Source organism: Cebus imitator, unplaced genomic scaffold (genome assembly GCF_001604975.1).
Source record: "Cebus imitator isolate Cc_AM_T3 unplaced genomic scaffold, Cebus_imitator-1.0 Scaffold586, whole genome shotgun sequence".
Taxonomy (NCBI): domain Eukaryota; kingdom Metazoa; phylum Chordata; class Mammalia; order Primates; family Cebidae; genus Cebus; species Cebus imitator.
Window position 1 is genome coordinate 85,297 of NW_016107901.1, and position 19,813 is coordinate 105,109.

A 19,813-nucleotide genomic window follows, 5' to 3' on the forward strand; every position below is an offset into this window, starting at 1 on the left:
AAAACTAAGCTGGGCATGGTTGCGAGCACCTATAATCCCAGCTACTCAGGAGGCTGAGGCAGGTGAATCGCTTGAGCCTGGAAGGCAGAGGTTGCTATGAGCCAAGACCGTGCCATTGCACTCCAGCCTGGGTAATAAGAGCAAAACTCTGTCTCTAAATAAATAAATAAATCTGTATTTTCTTTACACATGTAGTATGATGTGAGTGAATTTTCCAATTTTCTACATATTTAAGTCACTTAACCTAATGCCTAGCAGGTAGTAAGTGCTCGATGAATAGTAATGCTTTTAATATCCATGAAAATAAAAGTTCTATACAACCATATCTTATATTGTTTTTTGTGGTATTGCTTAGACATTAACTTGCTCTTTTCAAATACAGGGGACACTATGCTGTTAGATTTTATTCTGTATTCTTCCAAAAATATATATTTATAATCCTAGAACTGTTCTAGGCATTGAGAATGCAATTGATGTACAAGACTGATAAAGCCTTTATGCGTTTTTATATTCTCAGAAGGAAATAGTCAATAAATAAGCAAATATGTAAGTAAGCATATGAGATAATCTTAGGGAGAAATTCAATTAAATAAAACAATGAAATATTGTGGGGATCTGGAATTAAGAACAGCCACCATTGGGTTAGGTGGAGAAGCAAAGCCTCTCAGAGGCAATAAGTAACATTTGAACTGAAACCCAGTTGACAGGAGGCAGCCAGCCACAGTGAGGATCTGTGGTAAGACGTTTCCAGAAAAAGAGCATGACAATCATTGAGTAGGGATGAACTGAGCTTGGTGAGCTCAAGAATGGTGAGCAAGGAAGTGATCTAGAAGGGCAATCAATGTGGCAGAGGGGCTTTCAGAGAACATTTAGTCCTATGGATCTCAAATTTGGTGGCAATCATCCCAAGAGAATAACATTTCCTTGTATTTATGAATTTACGTATTTATGTATCTATGTATTTGCGCATGTATTAATTGCATTTCATAAGATGGATCTAAAGTATGTTTTACTTGGAAGGTTATGGAGGAAACAAAAGCCTAGTCATTTCAAAGAATGAGCTGATTGGGACCACGGTAACCAACAGCTGATTGAAGGCTGATGTTCACAAGGTAACCGGTCCATTAGAAACTATGCTAGGTGCAGTGGAGTTTGCGATGGACTGAGATTCAGGCTTGGGTGTTCCTCCTGGCGGGCGGATCCCAACCTCAGGTGATCTGACCGCCTTGGCCTCCCAAAGCGCTGGGATTACAGGTGTGAGCCACCACACCCAGCCCAAATTAGACAAATTTAGACAGTTAAATACACATCTAACAATATGCCCTCCTGTGGCTTTTACAAATTCCAGAGCATTTTGTGTGTTTAGGATTCTTATGTTAACTATTGTGATTTTAACATGCAGAATAATATTTTACCACAAATACTATAAATCACACATGCAGAATTTAATTTTTCATAAATTTCTAAATAAAATTTTTTTCCTTTAACAAAAGAAAATTTAAGCATTCAAAATGCATTTTTTTTAGGCAGGAAATGAGAATAATATTTCATTATATAGATATTACCTCAAACTACGATACAATGAAAAGCAAAACTTGGGCCAATTAACTATTAGAGGAGATATTCCTCTAAGCTGGTAAGATTTCAACACAGCCGGGCGCGGTGGCTCACGCCTGTAATCCCAGCACTTTGGGAGGCCCAGGTGGGCGGATCACGAGGTCAAGAGATCGAGACCATCCTGGCAAACATGGTGAAACCTCGTCTCTACTAAAAATACAAAAATTAGCTGGGCGTGGTGGCATGTGCCTTTGGTCCCAGCTACTCCAGAGGCTGAGGCAGAAGAATTGCTTGAACCCAGGAGGCGGAGGTTGCAGTGAGCAGAGATTGCGCCACTGCACTCCAGCCTGGAGACATAGCAAGACTCCGTCTCAAAAAAAAAAAAAAAAAAAAAAAAAGATTTCAACACAAATGGGTATATTATTTCAAGTAAAATGCTATCAAATAAAAATTCAAATTCATGTTTACCAGGTAAATTATTTAATTTTGATAAAGATTTGATTCTCTTAATTCAAGAAGGAAAATTTAAAAAAAAAAAAGAAAAAAGTAAGATTTGATTCTCAGCTCTGGAATTTTATGCTGGAAATATGATTTTGAAGGGAAGCACAAAAACCACGGTCAGTATCCTAATCCCGTAAGAGTTAGATTCTGAATCAGGAAGTAATTCATCACTAGCAGATCTCTCTTGCAAGAAATATGAAAGGGGCTCCATCGGGTCGAAGTGAAATAGTAATAACTTCTAAATAGTAACTCAAATCTACATGGCAAATAAACAGCACAGGTAAAGGTAAGTATATTTTTTCTTGGCAGAATTAGACAAATTTTTTTTTTTTTGAGACAGAGTTTTGTTCTTGTTGCCCAGGCTGGAGTGCAATGACACAATCTCAGCTCAGCACAACCTCCGTCTCCTGGGTTCAAGTGATTCTCCTGCCTCAGCCTCCTGAGTAGCTGGGATTACAGGCATGCACCACCACACTCAGCTAATTTTGTATTTTTAGTAAAGATGGGGTTTCTCCATATTGGTCAGTCTGGTCTCAAAATCCCAAACTCAGGGGATCTGCCCGCCTTGGCCTCCCAAAGTGCTGGGATTACAGGTGTTAGCCACAGTGCCTGGCCCAAATTAGACAAATTTTAAATACAATTTTAGACATTTATTTCTGGGAATCTAGAAGGCTACACACATACATAGAGTGTATTGTTTTAAGCCACTAAGCTTTAGTGCCATATTTTATACAGGGCTAGAAAAAAATATTTCCTTCCACATATATCCACATACCATTCTGGAGAAGAACTTGGGGTATCATCTTGATACCATCTTGGGACAGAAATTTGCTTGGATCATCTTTATAGAGAATAATTTGCCTAAGGACATGGGTGGAATTGATAATTCAGACTAAAATTACAGGATAAGTTTAAATCTAATCTTCCACAGCTTCACTATATCCTAATGGGCATGAACTTATTAAAACCAGTTACAGAGAAATTAAAAACTATACTTTTGGCCAGGCACAGGATTACAGGCACATGCCTGTAATCCCAGCACTTTGGGAAGCCGAGGTGGGTGGATCACACGGTCAAGAGATTGAAACCATCCTGGCCAACATGGTGAAACCCTGTCTCTACTTAAAATACAAAAAATTAGCCGGGCATGGTGGCACACGCCTGTGGTCCCAGCTGCTCAGGAGACTGAGGCAGGAGAATCGCTTGAACCTGGGAAGTAGAGGGTGCAGTGAGCCGAGATCGCACCACTGCACTCCAGCCTGGTGACAAAGCGAGACTCTGTCTCAAACAAACAAACAAACAAACAAAAAAACTGCATTTTCCTTACACATACAGTATGATGTAAGTGAACTTTCCTATTTTCTATATATTTAACAAGTCACTGAAGTGCATTCCCTGTGCTGTTTACGTGCTCAGGAAGACATGAGAAGGCCCTAAGTGCTCACCTCTGGCTGACCTTGAGGGTCTGCACAAGCAGAAAATGAAGTTCTAACGCAGAGTTGTAAACAACCTGGCTGTGTTGAAAGCACTTCCTAATATACACAAGAACCCTATGACAAAGACTGAGCAATTATTAGCTGGTCAGTAAGCTATTAAATAACTAAGCAGAGGCTTCAGTGGCTACACACGAGAAAGAATACAGCCTTTATAGGATTAATTTTTTTAAATGACTAATTTAACTAAGAAGCAGCAATAACAACAAACACTGGGCAGAGGGCATTGGATTTTTTAGAGCTGCCACGTGATATTATTTAAAATGTCCAGTTTTCAACAAGCAATTATGAGACATGTAATGAGACAGGAAAGTATGGCCCAAACACCAGGGAAAAAATCCAATCCATAGAAACTGTCCCTGAGAAATTCAGGCATAGGACTTACTAGACAAAAACTTTGAAATAGCTATTAGACAGTTAACTTTGAAAAACAGAGTCTTGTCTAGGTGCAGTGGCTCGCGCCTATAATCCCAGCTACTCAGGAGGCTGAGGCAGGAGGATTACTTGAGCCCAGTAGTTTAAGACCAACCTGGACAACATGGAGAAACCTTGTCAGTACTAAAAAATATAAAAATTAGCCAGCATGGTGGCATGCACCTGTGGTGCCAGCTATTTGGGAGGCTGAGGCAGGAGGATTACTTGAGCCCGGGAAGTGGAGGTTGAGGTGAGTCAAGATTGTACCACTGCACTGTAGCCTGGTAAACAGATCCAGATCATGTCTCAAAAAAAATTAATTTAAATGAAACAGGGGTGGCCAGGTGTGGTGGCTCACACTTGTAATCCCAGCACTCTAGAAGGCTGAGGCAGGCAGATCACTTGAAGTCAGGAGTTCGAGATCAGCCTGGCCAACATGATGACACCCCATTACTACTAAAAATATGAAAATTAGCCAGGCATGGTGGTACGCACCTGTAGTCCCAGCTACTTGGAAGGCTGAGGCAAGAGAATTGCTTGGACCTGGGAGGTGGAGGTTGCAGTGAGCCAAGATCTCCCCACTGCACTCCAGCCTAGGCAACAAAGTGAGAGTCAGTCTTGAAAGCAAGAAAGCAAGAAAAACAGAGGGAGAGAGAGGGGGAGGGAGGGAAGGAAGGAGGGAGGGAGGGAGGGAGGGAGGGAGGAAGGAAGGAAGGGAGAAAGGAAGGAAGGAAGGAAGGAAGGAAGGAAGGAGGGAGGGAGGGAGGGAGGAAGGAAGGAAAATAAGAAAGAAGGAAAATAAAAAAGAGGGAGAACATAAGAAGGAGGGAGGGAGGAAGGCAGGCAGGCTCTGTGCCCTAGGCTGGAGTGCAGATTACAGCTCACTGTAGACTTGAATTCGTGGGTTCAAGTCATCCTCCCACTTCAGCCTCTAGAATAGCTGAGACTAAGGTGTTCACCACCATGCCCAGCTAAGTTTTTTATTCTTTTTTATCTTTTATAGAGACAGTTTCTTGCTATGTTGCCCAGGCTGCTCTCAAACTCCTGGCCTCAAGCAATCCTCCTGCCTAGGCCTCCCAAAGTACTGGGATTACAGGTGTGAGCCATCACACCTGGACTGAAATAGCTATTTTTAATATATTCAGAGAATATTTTAAATAACATGTGTAGGCCAGGCACAGTGGTTCATACCTATAATCCCAGGAGTTTGAGAGGCCAAAGCCAGGAAGACTACTTGAGCCCAGCAGTTTGAGACCAGCCTGAGCAACACAGTGAGATCTTTACAAAAAAATAAAAAATAAAAAAATACCCACGCATGGTGTCACATGCCTGTAGTCCCAGCTACTCAGGAGGCTGATGCAAGTGGATCACTTGAGCCAAGGAGGTTGAAGCTAGAGTGAGCCATGATTGTGCCACTGCACTCCAGCCTGCACAACAGAGCAAGATTCTGTTGGAAAAATAATTAATTAATTTAAAATGTTTAAAGAACTAAAGGAAATCATGAGAATGATGCCTCACCAAATAGAGAATAGCAATAAAGAGATATGCATTATAAAATAGAACCAAAGACTCTGGAATTGAAAAGTGCAATAATTGAATTTTTAAAAAATCATTGGCAAGATTTAGCAACAGACTTAAGTAAGCAGAAGACAGAACCAGTGAACTTGAAGATAGACCCATTGGAATCATCCACTCTGAGGAACAGGAAGAAAAAAATAGTGAAGACAGATAAACAGACACTGAGAAACCTGTGGGATATCCTCAAGCATATTAACATTTTCATAACAACAGTCTCAGGAGGAGGGAAGAGAGAAAGAGGAAGAAAAGTTTGAAGAAATAATGGCAGACAATTTCTGAAATTGATGAAAAACATTAATGTATACATCCAAGAAGCTCTAAAAAGTCCAAATAGGATAAACTCAGAGATTCATAACTAGAAACATCATAATCAAATTGGAAATCCAAAAACAAAGAAAGAATTTTGATTTTTCCAAGAGAAAAGTCACTTAGGTACAAGAAATTATCAACAAGGTTAACATGTATTTTCTCATCAGAAGACATGGAAGCCAGAAGACAGTGTGACAAGGTAATCAAAGTATTGGGGCGGGGGAAGACCTATCAACCAAGAGTTCTATGTACAGCAAAACTAAACCTCAAAAATGAAGAAAATACTAAGATATACGAGGTAAACAAAAACTGAAAGGCTGGGTACAGTAGTTCACACCATAATCCCAGCACTTTGGGAGGCTGAAGTGAGCAGATCACTTGAGGCCAGGAGGTTGAGACCAGCCTGTACAACATGGCAGAACCCCATCTCTACTAAAAATACAAAAATTAGCTGGGCATGGTGGCACACGCCTGCAATCCCAGCTATTTGGGAAGCTGAGGCAGAAAATCACTTGAACCCAGGAGGCAGAGGTTGCAATGAGCCAAGATCACACCACTGCACTCCAGCCTGGGCAACAGAGTGAGACTGTCTCAAAACAAAATGAAACAAAAACGGAGAGGATTCATCACTAGAACATCTTCTCTACAAGAGATAATAAAGGCAGTCCTTCAGGTTGAAATAAAAAGACACTAGATAGTAACTCAAATCCACATTTTAAAAAAGAGAGCATAGTAAAGGCAATGGTCATAGTCCATGTTGTGCTGTTATAACAGATTGCACTGGGTAATTTATAAAGAACAGAGATGTGTATCCTAAAATTATCCGGAGACTGAGAAGTCCAAGACTGAGGGGCTGACATCTGGGGAGGGCCTGCTTACAGCATCATCCCATGGTGGAAGACAGAAGGGGAAGAATGTGTAAAAGAGGGAAATGAGGTAAGCTCAACCTTTAATCTGGAATCCACTTCCACAATAACAAACCCATTGCATGCCAACAACGTTAATCCATTCATGAGGGCAGAGCCTTGATAACCTAATTGCCTCTTAAATATTCCACCTCTCAACACTGTGCCTTGGGGATTAAGTTTCCAACACATGCCTTTTTGGGGGTATACATTTAAACTACAGCAGAAACTATATAGGTAAAAATAAGAGTTTAAGTACATTTTGTTTGTAACTTGTTTCCTATTTCATTTTAAAAACAACTGCATAAATCAGTAATTATAAATTTGTGTTGATGGGTATATAGCATATAACGATGAAATTTCTATGACACAAATACAACAAAAGGAGGAGAGCTGAGCTATATAAGATCAAAATTTTGGTAAACTCTTGAAGTTAAACAGAAACTTAGTTTTTTAAGTTAAGATGTTAATTGTAATCCCAAGGAAAACCAGTAAGAAATTAAACTAAAAATATACAGTAAAAGAAATGAGAAGGAAATCAGGATGCCAGATTAGAAAATATCTATTTAACACAAAAGAAGATTGTAACAGAGAAATTGCGGAATAAAAAATACATTAGAAACAGAGGAAACAAATAGCAGAATATCAGCTATAAATCCTATCTTATCAGTAACTACATTAAACATAAACAGATTAAACTCTCAATTAAAAAGCAGAGGTTTGTAGAATGGATTTTTTTTTGCCACTTTAGTTTTCTAATTTTTTTAATTGCATTTTAGGTTTTGGGGTACATGTGAAGAGCATGCAAGACTATTGCATAGGTACACACATGACAGTGTGATTTGCTGCCTTCCTCCCCATCACCTATATCTGGCATTTCTCCCCATGCTCTCTCTCCCCAACTCCCCACCCTCTGCTGTCCCTCCCCTATTTCCCCCCAACAGCCCCCAGTGTGTGATGCTCCCCTCCCTGTGTCCATGTGTTCTCACTGTTCATCACCCACCTATGAGTGAGAACATGCGGTGTTTGGTTTTCTGTTCTTGTCAGTTTGCTGAGAATGATGGTTTCCAGTTTCATCCATGTCCCTACAAAGGACATGAACTCATCATGTTTTATGGCTGCATAGTATTCCTTAGTGTATATGTGCCACATTTTCCCTGTCCAGTCTCTCATCGATGGGCACTTGGGTTGGTTCCAAGTCTTTGCTATTGTAAACAGTGCTGCAATGAACATACATGTGCATGTGTCCTTATAGTTGAACGATCTATAATCCTTTGGATATATACCCAGTAATGGGATTGCCGGGTCAAATGGAACTTCTACTCTAGGTCCTTGAGGAATTGCCACACTGTCTTCCACAACGGTTGAACTAATTTACACTTCCACCAACAGTGTAAAAGTGTTCCTATTTTGTAAGTGGATTTAAAAAAAAAAAAAACTCCATATGTTGTCAGGCCAGGCGCAGTGGCTCACACCTGTAATCCCAGCACTTTGGGAGGCTGAGGCAGGTGGATCACGAGGTCAGGAGTTCACGACCAGCCTGACCAACATGGTGAAGCCTTGTCTCTACTAAAAATACAAAAATTAGCTGGGCGTGGTAGCACATGCCTGTAATCCTAGCTACTCAGGAGGCTGAGGCAGGAGAATTGCCTGAACGTGGGAGGCAGAGGTTGCAGTGAGCCAAGATGGTGCCACTGCACTCTAGCCTGGGTGACAGAGTGAGACTTCATCTCAAATATATACTGTCTATAAGAGATATACCATAAATTCACAGACACAGGAAGTTTGAAAATCAAAGGATGAAAAAATATACTATGCAAACAGTAACCAAAAGAGAGCTAGAATGGCTATACTACTATCAGACAAACTAGACTTGAAGACAAAAATTTTTACCAAAGACAAAAAAGACATTTCCTAATTATAAAAGGGTCAAGATATCAGAAGATATAATGCTTATATACGGACCTAGCCTGGGCAAGGTGGCTCACACCTGTAATCTCAGCACATTGGGAGGCCGACGTGGGTGGATGGATCACAAGGTCGGGAGTTTGAGACCAGCCTGGCCAGCATGGCGAAAACCCATCTCTACTCAAAATACAAAAATTAGCCAGGCATGGTGGTGCATGCCTGTAGTCCCAGCTACTCCGGAGGCTGAGGCAGAAGAATGTCTTGAACCTGGGAGGCGGAGGTTGCAGTGAGTCGAGATTGCACCACTGCACTCCAGCCTGGGTGACAGAGCGAGACTCCATCTCAAAAAAAGAAAAAAAAAATTATGTGAACCTAACAATAGAGTTTCAAACTGGGTTTGCAGGTATTTCAGTACATGTAACTGTTGAGAATTTTTATAGTTTTGGGTTTTCCTTTAGATGATAACCAAAAAGTATTATTTTCACCCTAAATATAGAGTTTATGTCTTATAATAATAATTAACAGTTGGAACATATTTTTGTAGAATAAAAGTTTTGTGTCTTAAATTGATATGTTGGTAATGATTAGATTTGGCTTCAAGGAATGGAAACCTAATGTCAGTAGTTTAAATAAGATGAAAGTTTATTTCTCTCAAAAGGCCAGATGTAGGCAGCCAAGAACTTGGAAAGGCGGTTCTGCATCCATAAAATGATCAAGGATTCAGGATCCTGCAATTTCACTGCTTCTATCTTTCCTAAAATTCAACCCTCATCCTTATGGTCCAAGTTGTTCATGTCTGTGCCCCAGGCAAATGCTGAACAAAAAAAAATACTAAGAAAAAGAGCATGAGCCATCTATCTCCGGTCATTTGTTTCACTTTATTTATTCTACAACTTTTTATTATGAACATTTTCACAAATAGAGGAAGACTAAAATATACAATAATACCAATTTACTTTCACCTAGAATCACATTGTTGATGTTTTTTCTCAATTTCTCTCTCTGCCTAAACACTTGAAAATATGTTGTATACATCATATTTCACCCCTAAGATTTCATTTTGCTGGACGTAATGGCTCACACCTGTAATCCTAGCACTTTGGGAGGCCAAGGTGGGAGGATCGCCTTAGGTCATGAGTTCGAGACCAGCCTGGCCAGCAAGGTGAAACCCTGTCTCTATTAAAAATACAAAAATTAGCCAGGCATGATGGCAGGCACCTGTAATCCCAGCTACTCGGGAAGCTGAGACAGAGAATCGCTTGAACCTGGGAGGCAGAGGTTGCAGTGAGCCAAGATTGTGCCATTGCACTCCATCCTGGGCAACAGAGCGTGACTCTGTCTCAAAAAAAAAATTCACTTTACATCCGCTAAGAATGAGAACTTCTTCTGCCTACTCATAATATAATTATCACAACTAATAAAATTAACAATACTATCTGTTGTCCAGTTCATATTCAAAGGTTTCTAAAATGCAGGTTTGAAAATTGCATGTGGTTGTTATATCTCTTCAATCCCTTCTAATACAGAACAATTAAATTCATTCTTTTTAGAACTCATTAACTTTTTCAAGAGAAAAAATAAGCTGCCCTGTAGAATGCTTCATCTTCTGGAATTATCTGGTTTTTACTTCATGGTGATGTTTAATTTGTTCCCATATCCACAACTTTCCTGAAAGTTAGAATGTAGGCCTAGGAACTTGATTAGGTTCAGGTTAAGTTTCAGTAAGTGTTTCTGGCAAGAATCCTTCAAAGGTGATGCATATTTTGTATTGTATCACATATGAAGCCACATGACATCGGATTGTGTGATTATGCAGGATGTGATGTTTGATCATTTGTTTCAAGAGTTCTTTGGTAGACCTCTCTATTGTGATGGTACATTTTTGTATTCGCAATTTGTAAGTAATCTCTAAGGTGATAATTTGGCCTGTGCACATACACCATTCCCCAAACATAACTTGCTCAAAGGGCAATAATCCTTAACTAAATCAATGACTATATAGAGGGTTAAAAAATATAAAATTTCTAATTCTATCATTCCTTCTCTATCTATTAGCTTTTTTCCAGTAGTTTCTTAAGAAAGATTCCTGGAAGATGCCACAACTTAAGGAAGATGCCTGCTGACATTCCACTGGTATATATTATGGGCTGAATTATTTCCCTTACCCTCCAATTTATATGCTGATGTCTTAATCCCCAATACTTCAGAATGTGACTTAAATGGATATATCTGTAAGAATTAGATTTGGTTTCAGGGAATAAAGACCTAAATGTCAATGGTTTCAATGTGTCAGTGGTATTTCAAGATAGAGCCGTTAGAAAAGTAGTCAAGTTAAAATGAGGCTACTAGAATCCAACCTGACTGATGTCCTTGTAAGAGGAGGAAATTTGGACGCAAAGAAAGACATGAAGGGCACATATACACAGAGGGACAATCATGTAAAGAGGCTGCTAGCAAGAAGGCAGCTTTCTGCAGGCCAAAGAGAGGGGCTTCAGAGAAACCAACTCTGCCATCACCTTGAACTGTAATTTTCAGCCTCCAGAATTGTAAAATAATAAATTTGTGTTTTAATCTACCCAGCCTATGGTACTTTGTACAGTAGCCACAGTGGCTTTGGAATCAAATAATGGTAAAGCCTGCAAGAATTTTGAGATGCATGTTAGAGAAAGCCTAAGTTGCCTTGAAAAGACTATTAGAAATACAGACACTAAAAGCTTTTCTGGTAAGGACTCAGATTGAAATGAGGAACAAGGAGGAAAGACAATTTTTACTATGAAGAGCCAAATAACTTGGCTGATTTGCATTCTAGTGTTTGTGGAAAGTAAAAACTGTAAGCATCAAACTTGGAGCTTTATCTAAGGAGCTTTCTAAGCAAAGTGTTGAAGGTGTAGACAGATTTTTCTTGCTACTTATATTAACATGTGAGAGACAAAGACGACTTGAAGGAGACATTATAAAGCAAAATGGAACCAGAACCTGAAAATTTGGAAACTCATCAGCCTATCCATATCTCAAAAAAATTAGAACATATATTCTGGAGAAAACACCAAGGATGGCTAGACAATTAGTCCACAAGGAGATGATGAGTGTGATGCCTCTACCTAACCAGCCATCTCAGCAGAGGCCAGGAATGGAGATGAGGTTTCACCACCAGAAACACTGTTCATCTTGAACTAAAGGGGTCAAAAATGGAACAAAATAAAGGGAGGGTGTTGGACTTTTGGGATTTTACAGAATGGAACAACAGAGTTATTCAGCTATGAACATCCATTACCTTTTTAAAGAAAAGAGAAGAATGACCCCAAATGTGAGGCTGTCTCCTTGGTTTTCAAGTGCAAGGCCACCTCCTTAGTTTCAGGGGGCTAGGCTGCCATCGCCCAGGTTCTTAGGAGTGAGGTTGCCACTAAGGGCTGAGGTGGTGACTCCCCTCCCTCAGCAGGCCTAGAAAGTGGAGTCACGACCCCAGTGAGCCCAAAGGGTAGAACACAGAGCTAGAAAAGATGATTATTATTATTTTGAGATGGAGTCTTGCTGTGTCGCCCAGGCTGGAGTGCAGTGGTATAATCTTAGCTCACTGCAACCTCCACCTCCTGGGTTCAAGCAATTTTTCTGCCTCAGCCTTCTGAGTAGCTGGGATTACAGGCACCTGCCACCACACATGGCTAATTTTTGTATTTTTAGTAGAAACAGGGTTTCACCATATTGGCCATGCTTGTCTCAAACTCTTGACCTTGTGATCCACCCACCTTAGCCTCCCAAAGTGCTGGGGTTACAGGCATGAACCACTGTGCCCAACCTGCTAAGATTATTCTTTGGGGGGCAATTTTGAATTAGGTAATCATGAAGTACAATAAAAAAACAGTGACGCCAACTTCCAGTTTTGATTCCAGTTAAAAATTCAGACTAAAGATATCACAATCTGCTAGCTTTGAATCCTTTCAATTTCTGTACAAAGAATGATTCAAGAACTTCTGCACCCTGGTAAAATGGGGACTCACTTGGAAATTGAATTTGAGCTTAAACTCCATGTTAGCTGTCAACATGCATAAACACCCAGATAATGCCGTGATCCCCTCAAATAAAAGGAACTTTGTTTTCCTGTTAAAAAAAAAAAAAGATTATTCTTGAACATTAAATTTTAATGAAATTTGTCCTGCTAGGATTTGGACTTGTTTGAGCTTTGTGATTCTTTGCTGTTTTCGAATTTATCCTTTTGGGGATGGGAATGTCTATCCTATGCTCAACATGCAAATACATGCAAATGTTGAGAGGCCAGAGACTGTAATATTATGGGCTGAATTGTACTCCCCTAAAATTATATACTAAAGTCTTAACTCCCAGTAATTTAGAATATGACTGTGTTTAGAGCTGGGACTATAAAGAAGTGATTAAGTTGGCTGGGCACGGTGGCTCACGCCTATAATCCCAGCACTTTGGGAGGCTGAGGTGGGCGGATCACAAGGTCAGGATATCGAGACCACCCTGACCAACATGGCGAAACCCCATCACTACTAAAATACAAAAAATTAGCCAGGCATGGTGCTGTGCGCCTGTAGTCCCAGCTTCTCGGGAGGCTGAGGCAGAGGAATAGCTTGAACCTGGGCAGTGAAGGTTGCAGTGAGCTGAGATTGAGCCACTGCACTCCAGTTTGGTGACTGCGCAAGACTCAGTCTCAGGGAAAAAAAAAAAAAAAAAAAAAAAAGGTGATTAAGTGAAAATGAGATTGTTAGGAGAAGCCTGAATCCAATCTGACTGGTGTCCTTATCAGAAAAGGAAATCTGGACACATTCAGTGCACACGTGCACAGAGACGACCATGTGAAGCGGCAGCAAGAGGGCACATCTTCAACCCCAGGAGAGAGGTTTGGGAGGAAACCCAGCCTGCTAGCACCTTCACAGTGTTCTTCTACCTCCTAGAACAGTGAGAAAATAAATTTCCACTGCTTAATCCATCAGTCTGTGGTACTTTGATATGGCAGCCCTAAGAAACTAATACAGTGGGGTGCCTGAAAAACCTAGTTCAAGGGAGACTGGAAAGCATCATATTCTCAAAACTGGGGTTTTCTTTTTATAAAAGAAAAGGAAAATTTATACTGTGGGATCACTGGCAGACCCTGTTGTAACCCTGTAGAAACTCTGGAGGTGGAAAAGAATCATGTTTTCTTTATTCTTTTTTTAACTTTTAGTTTAGTTTCGGGGGTGCAGATGCAGGTGCGGGTTTGTTACATGGGTACATTGTGTGTTACTGAGTTTTGGTGTACAAAGGATCCCATCACCCAGGCAATGAGCATAGTACCAAAAGATACTTTTTCAACCTCATCGCCCTCCCTGTCTCCCTCTTTTATAGTCCCCAGTGCCTACTGTTCCCATCTTTATGTCCATGAGTACTCAATGGTCAGCTCCCACTTATGAGTGAGAACATGCAGCATTTGGTTTTCTATTTCTGCCTTAATTCAGCCCGCGCCCAGGCAGAAATAGGTTTCTTTGGGAAAGAAGAATACGTGGATTTTTAAAAGAACAAAGAGAAGATAAGAAATTTCATAATAGGATAACAGCCTCCACATTGCTGCAAAGACTTTATTTTGTTCCCTTTTATGGCTGTACAGTATTCTAGGGCGCATATGTACCACATTTTCTTTGTCCAATTCACTGTTGATGGGTCTTCACCTGTGTTTGCTATTGTGAATAGTGCTGCAGTTGACATGCATGTGTTTTTCTTTGTAGAATTATTTATTTTCCTTTGGGTATGTGCACAGTTCTTTTTAAAAAGAGTTCGCATAATGCTTAAGATTCAGAAACACTGAACTAGAGAAATATCTGTAGTTAAGGGCTAATGTCATGCCTACTCTGCAGGTGCTTGAGGAACCCAGAGGAGAGAATTTGAAACGCTTGCAATTGTTCAGTCAGTTACGATTGAGTGCTCACTGTGCCAGGTAAGCGTGACCGAAAGCAGCTGGATAAAAGGAAGGCTTGAACTATACTTTACGGGGAGCAAAAACTGGGATATGTACTGGGAATTTGGTAAGAAGACATTCCAGCTATCCCCTCCCAGAGATAACTGTATTTAGACCCAAATGATACACACTGGATACAGCCCAGAACAATCATTAACATGCTCTATTTGGCCAGTATCCAAAATACAGCTGGATGGACCCTTGGTGAGACACCTACTCTTTAGTTTGCTCACAATACCCACCCCTCCCTATTTCCCTGCGCAGGGCTGCCTCCTGCATACGGTAGTGGCTCATGCCTGGACTGTGAAGACGTTTGCGTTGGCTTTCCTGACGCGCGTTAGGTAACATAAGAATGTAACAGACAAGGGTAAGCGTTGTTTGGATCCCCCCAGAGTTACTGTTTCCACTTGTGTCCTCTCACTGCCATTCAGAGGTTGACACTGTCCTGAAATGACATGACCTTAATCAGGAGAGTTTGCTTGAAATTTAAAAAAAAAGGAAGAAGAAAAAGAAGGATATAACCAGTGGCCACTCATCATAATGATTTTTTCTTTTCTTTTTTTTGAGACGGGGTTTCACCATGTTGGTCAAACTGGTCTCAAACTCCTGACCTCAGGTAATCCACCCACCTCGGCCTCCCAAAGTGCTGGGATTACAGGCGTGAGCCAATGCTCCTGGCCCATAGTGATTTTTTCTAAGTTATTTGTGGGAGACAGATAAAAGTGAAAAACAACATTAAGGAGCTAAAGTGACAGAGAATATACTAGTCAGAAAGTATCCAATCCAGGCAAGCAATCAAGGAACCCTGGGCCAAATGTGCACACCTTGGCCAGAGACCCGTAATGCAAACCTGAGTTTTGAAGAACGGCCAGGGGAGCTTCTAGAAGATAGTGGGGGGAGAGAGAAATGCTTGGGCTCTGTCACAGTTTTAATCAGCACACTTTTTAGTGGATTATTTAAGGAGCTTTTATTTGCTACATAGTTTCAAAAGCTCTGACAATCAAAATTTTCCCAACACTTTAAACTGTGGTTCAGAATAGCAATGCAGACATTTCACTAGGATTGCAAAATTTAGCAAAGAGATGCCTTAGGAGAAAATCAGCAATACTTTAAAGCTCACATTTCTAATACATACTCCTAACCCTCTTTCTTCCCTTCGCTTCTCTAACGTACCTTTCCTTCCTTAAATATTTGTTCATCTCCCACTATCGTCCTTGACATTGTGCCAAATTTTAGAGATACAAAAATGAATCTGACATATGCATGCACTTAAAGTGATCACAGCTTAGTTTTGGGACACGGGAAGAAGGGGTAGAGGTTACAAAAGAGAAATACGTCAATGCTGTGGCAGACACAAGCTGTGAAAGAGAGAGGCGCCCACTGAACAGCCACGTGCATCCTTTGAAACATATTAGAAGACCTAATCTGACCCACACTGTGTAATGGGGACTCCATCGCCACTGACTGTTGGAATAAGAGGCTGCTGCCCTGACTTACCAGGGAAGCACAGGCAGAAAGCACTCACAAGAAGAACTCCAAAGAGTGGATATGTTCCTTGGTGGGGTCACAGAGACACCAGCTTCTCTGGTCATTAGAAAACGCATCTCAGGTCTCTAATGTCAAACATGAACCCAAGGACATTCACCAAGGAAGCACAGAGAAAGTCTTAATGAGCACCTTGATTCTGGTTATAAACTCCAGAGTAAGAGTAACTCTTGAGAAAACCTCCCAGTAGCAAATAAAGCCAGAGAAAAATAAAGTGTTGATTGTCCTTTCCAGTGGGTTGAATGGAAGAGACATAAAAGGATGAAGTGAAGCGGGGCATTAATAAATCTAGATGCTTGGTTTTTCTGATTGAAAAAGTCTGGATTACAGGGAATTTACAGAGCGCTTCATGAGTGTGGAAAAGCTTTCCAGCTTACTGCTCTCCAGGGAACTTTTCTATTCGTGTAAGAAGGATGGATGGGCTTTGAGTTTCACTTCCCGCTTGTTGACAGGTTTAGGAAGGTTACTTTCTGTCTCTGAACAGTAGCGACTCATGTGTGAAAAAGGCATAATAGTATCCACTTTCCAGAGTTGCCAAATGATTCCATCATATTCAAAGAGTTCTTATAGTATATAGCATATGGCCTGCTACTGAAGACTCCCTCCCTTGCCACTAGTATTTAATAAACTATGTTGTCTTAATAGAAAATGACATTGAAAGCATAAGTAGAACTGAGATTTGTTTAAATCTAGTGGAAGAAGAAATGTAAGACTGTTGCTTTTTCATTGGCTTGGCTGGACTTGCAATGCCATGCCCATCTCTTCAGTGTCAAGGCTGCCACCACTGTTTCCATTATTCATATCTTAGAAGCATCATTAACTAAACCATTATCTCAAAACCTCCCTATGCCTCACTCAATCTTTATATTTTTTTCATTCATCAATTCTTACACCAGATTTATCAGGAAAGAAAACCTTTTTCTCTATCTTTTTAGGTTCATTCTGTGGGGGCCTGTTGATTAAAATGACAAAAGACAGATTAATGTAAGAATTCAGCTCACTAATTGTTTAAAGTTAGAGGCTTATACAGTATACCTCACTTAGTAGAGGAAAGGAAGGCGAAGAAATTTGTTCTAAGAGAGGAACAAGGGCCGGGTGTGGTGGCTCACGCCTGTAATCCCAGCACTTGGGAGGCTGAGGCAGGTGGATCACAAGGTCAGGAGATCGAGACCAACCTGACCAACATGGTGAAACTCCATCTCTTTAAAAAAAAAAAAAAAGGAGCAAATAGGTTTCTTTCTTTCTTTTTTTTTTTTTTACAGAGTCTTGCAATTCTGCCTGAGCCTCCCAAGTAGCTGGGATTACAGGCACATGCCACCATGCCCAGCTACTTTTTGTATTTTTTAGTAGCGAAGGGGTTTCACCATGTTGGCCAGGCTAGTCTTGAACTCCAAATGATCTGCCCGCCCTGGCCTCCCAAAGTGCTGGAATTATAGACGTGAGCCATCGCGCCCAGCCACAAATAGGTTTCTTTAGGAAAGAATAATAAGTGGATTTTTGGGAGAACAAAAAGAAGATAAGATATTTCATAATAATATATGTTTATGCAAGTGCAGTGTTCTTTCCTTCTTCTTCATGGCCGTGAAACTATACCAGAGAGGGAATTTATCACAGGTTTATTCTTAATTTTCTTTCTGGAAGTAGACCTGCCAAAAAAGAATTTATGGCAGGCTCATTTCTCAGCAGTTGCTGCTTTTAGTCAGTTAAGAGAAGCTCTGAGGCTTCTTTCTGCATCTCTTGAAATTAGACGTAATGCCTGGCTGGTTCCCTTCACTGCCCCATCCCCCCACCCCAGCCTATACACACACACACACACACACACACACACACACACACACACACACACTCCCACACACTCACACACACACTTTTAAGAAGATATTTAAGATGATCCTCACAAATTCTGTCCAGACAGGGATTATTATTTTTAAAAATATTTTTTAAAGTAGCAATAGGGCCGGGTGCGGTGGCTCATGCCTGTAATCCAAGCACTTTAGGAGGCTGAGGTGGGTGGATCCCCTGAGGTCAGGAGTTCGAGACCAGCTTGGCTGACATGGTAAAACTCTGTCTCCACTAGAAACAAAAAAATTATCCCAGCATGGTGGCGTGTGCCTGTAATCCCAGCTACGCAGAAGGCTGAGGCAGGAGAATCGCTGGAACCCAGGAGGCTGAGGTTGCAGTGAGCAGAGATTGTGCCGTTGTACTTTAGCCTGCGGCCTGGGCAACAACAGCAAAACTCCATCTCCAAAAAGAGAAAGTATAGGCGGGGTTTTGCCATGTTGCCCAGGTAGGTCTCAAACTCCTAAGCTCAAGCGATCCACCCACCTCAGCCTCCCAAAGTGCTGGGATTACAGATGTGAAGCACCGTGCCTGGATATTACTTATTTTTACAAGCTCTTCTAAGCTTGTAACTTTGTTGACCTGAATGGGTTAGGCCTTTCTTGCAATACACCTGTCAGGATTCCTGAAGTCTAATTCCTGTGCACACTTTGGGCAACATCCTTCAGGTTCATTGTGCTAGATATCTCACTCAAGGTTTTAGTAACGAAAAAATAATCAAGCCGGGCGCAGTGGCTCAAGCCTGTAATCCCAGCACTTTGGGAGGCTGAGGTGGGTGGATCACGAAGTCAAGAGATCGAGACCAACCGGTCAACATGGTGAAACCCCATCTCTACTAAAAATACAAAACATTAGCTGGGCATGGTGGCGCGTGCCTGTAATCCCAGCTACTCAGGAGGTTGAGGCAGGAGAATTGCCTGAACCCAGGAGCCGGAGGTTGCGGTAAGCCGAGATCGTGCCATTGCACTCCAGCCTGGGTAACAAGAGTGAAACTCCGTCTCAAAAAAAAAAAAAGAAAGAAAAATAATCAAAATAGTCATGTGTCACCTTCCCATACTCATCATCAAAATCAGCCTTTAGATACAGCCAGAATCTACTTGTCTCCACCTCTACTATCATATAAAGGAAAAAAAAATCAAGATTCCCCAAACTTCTAATGAGAAAGGGAAGGGTAAGCCTGGAAGCTGAGTCATGGAACAGCCCCTTCCAGAGGAATAGGTGTGACTAGCGTTATGCATCCGCCAGGTCCTCATGGAAAGGTGACAGGCCTCAGGCACCTGCACAGGGCTGCCCCCACAAACTATTCATGAGCAAACCATTTGCCCGTCTTCCATTCACAAGAATGTGCCAATTGTAACAATTGTCAGGTCTGCAGTCTAAGTTTACCTCCTGAAACCAAAGTTCTTTGAATTCCACAGTGATCACATTGATTATAAACTTACCTTCCCAGGAGCAGAACAAATTAAGATGAGATCAGTAGTTCCTCCACCTACTCAGACACATCTGCATAACCAACTTTTCCTTTACTCCCTTTTTCTCTTCATGAGTTCAACTTATCATGTGTAATGTAGATTTACTAGGCAGCAGCTAACGTCTCACAGGAATGTTACCATTCACCTTGCCACCTACCTGCCTCTCTCTCTACACTTTAAAGAAATGTGTAATTATAAAACTTCCTGAAAACCTTTTTGGAAAAACAGCCGTAGAGACTCCTGCTTTTCCCAGATATGCCCTAAGGCTGGGGCTGAATAAACCTTGATGATTGAGACTTTTGCCTCAGTCACTCATTTTGATTGTCACATATTACAAGT

The 19,813-nt window shown here is 41.1% G+C and overlaps 1 pseudogene; it reads right to left on the reverse strand.

Annotated features, from left to right (window-relative positions):
- LOC108294530 overlaps positions 1-7,596 on the reverse strand; it is a 10,905-nt pseudogene extending 3,309 nt beyond the window's left edge.
- Positions 7,597-19,813: the final 12,217 nt, after the last annotated feature.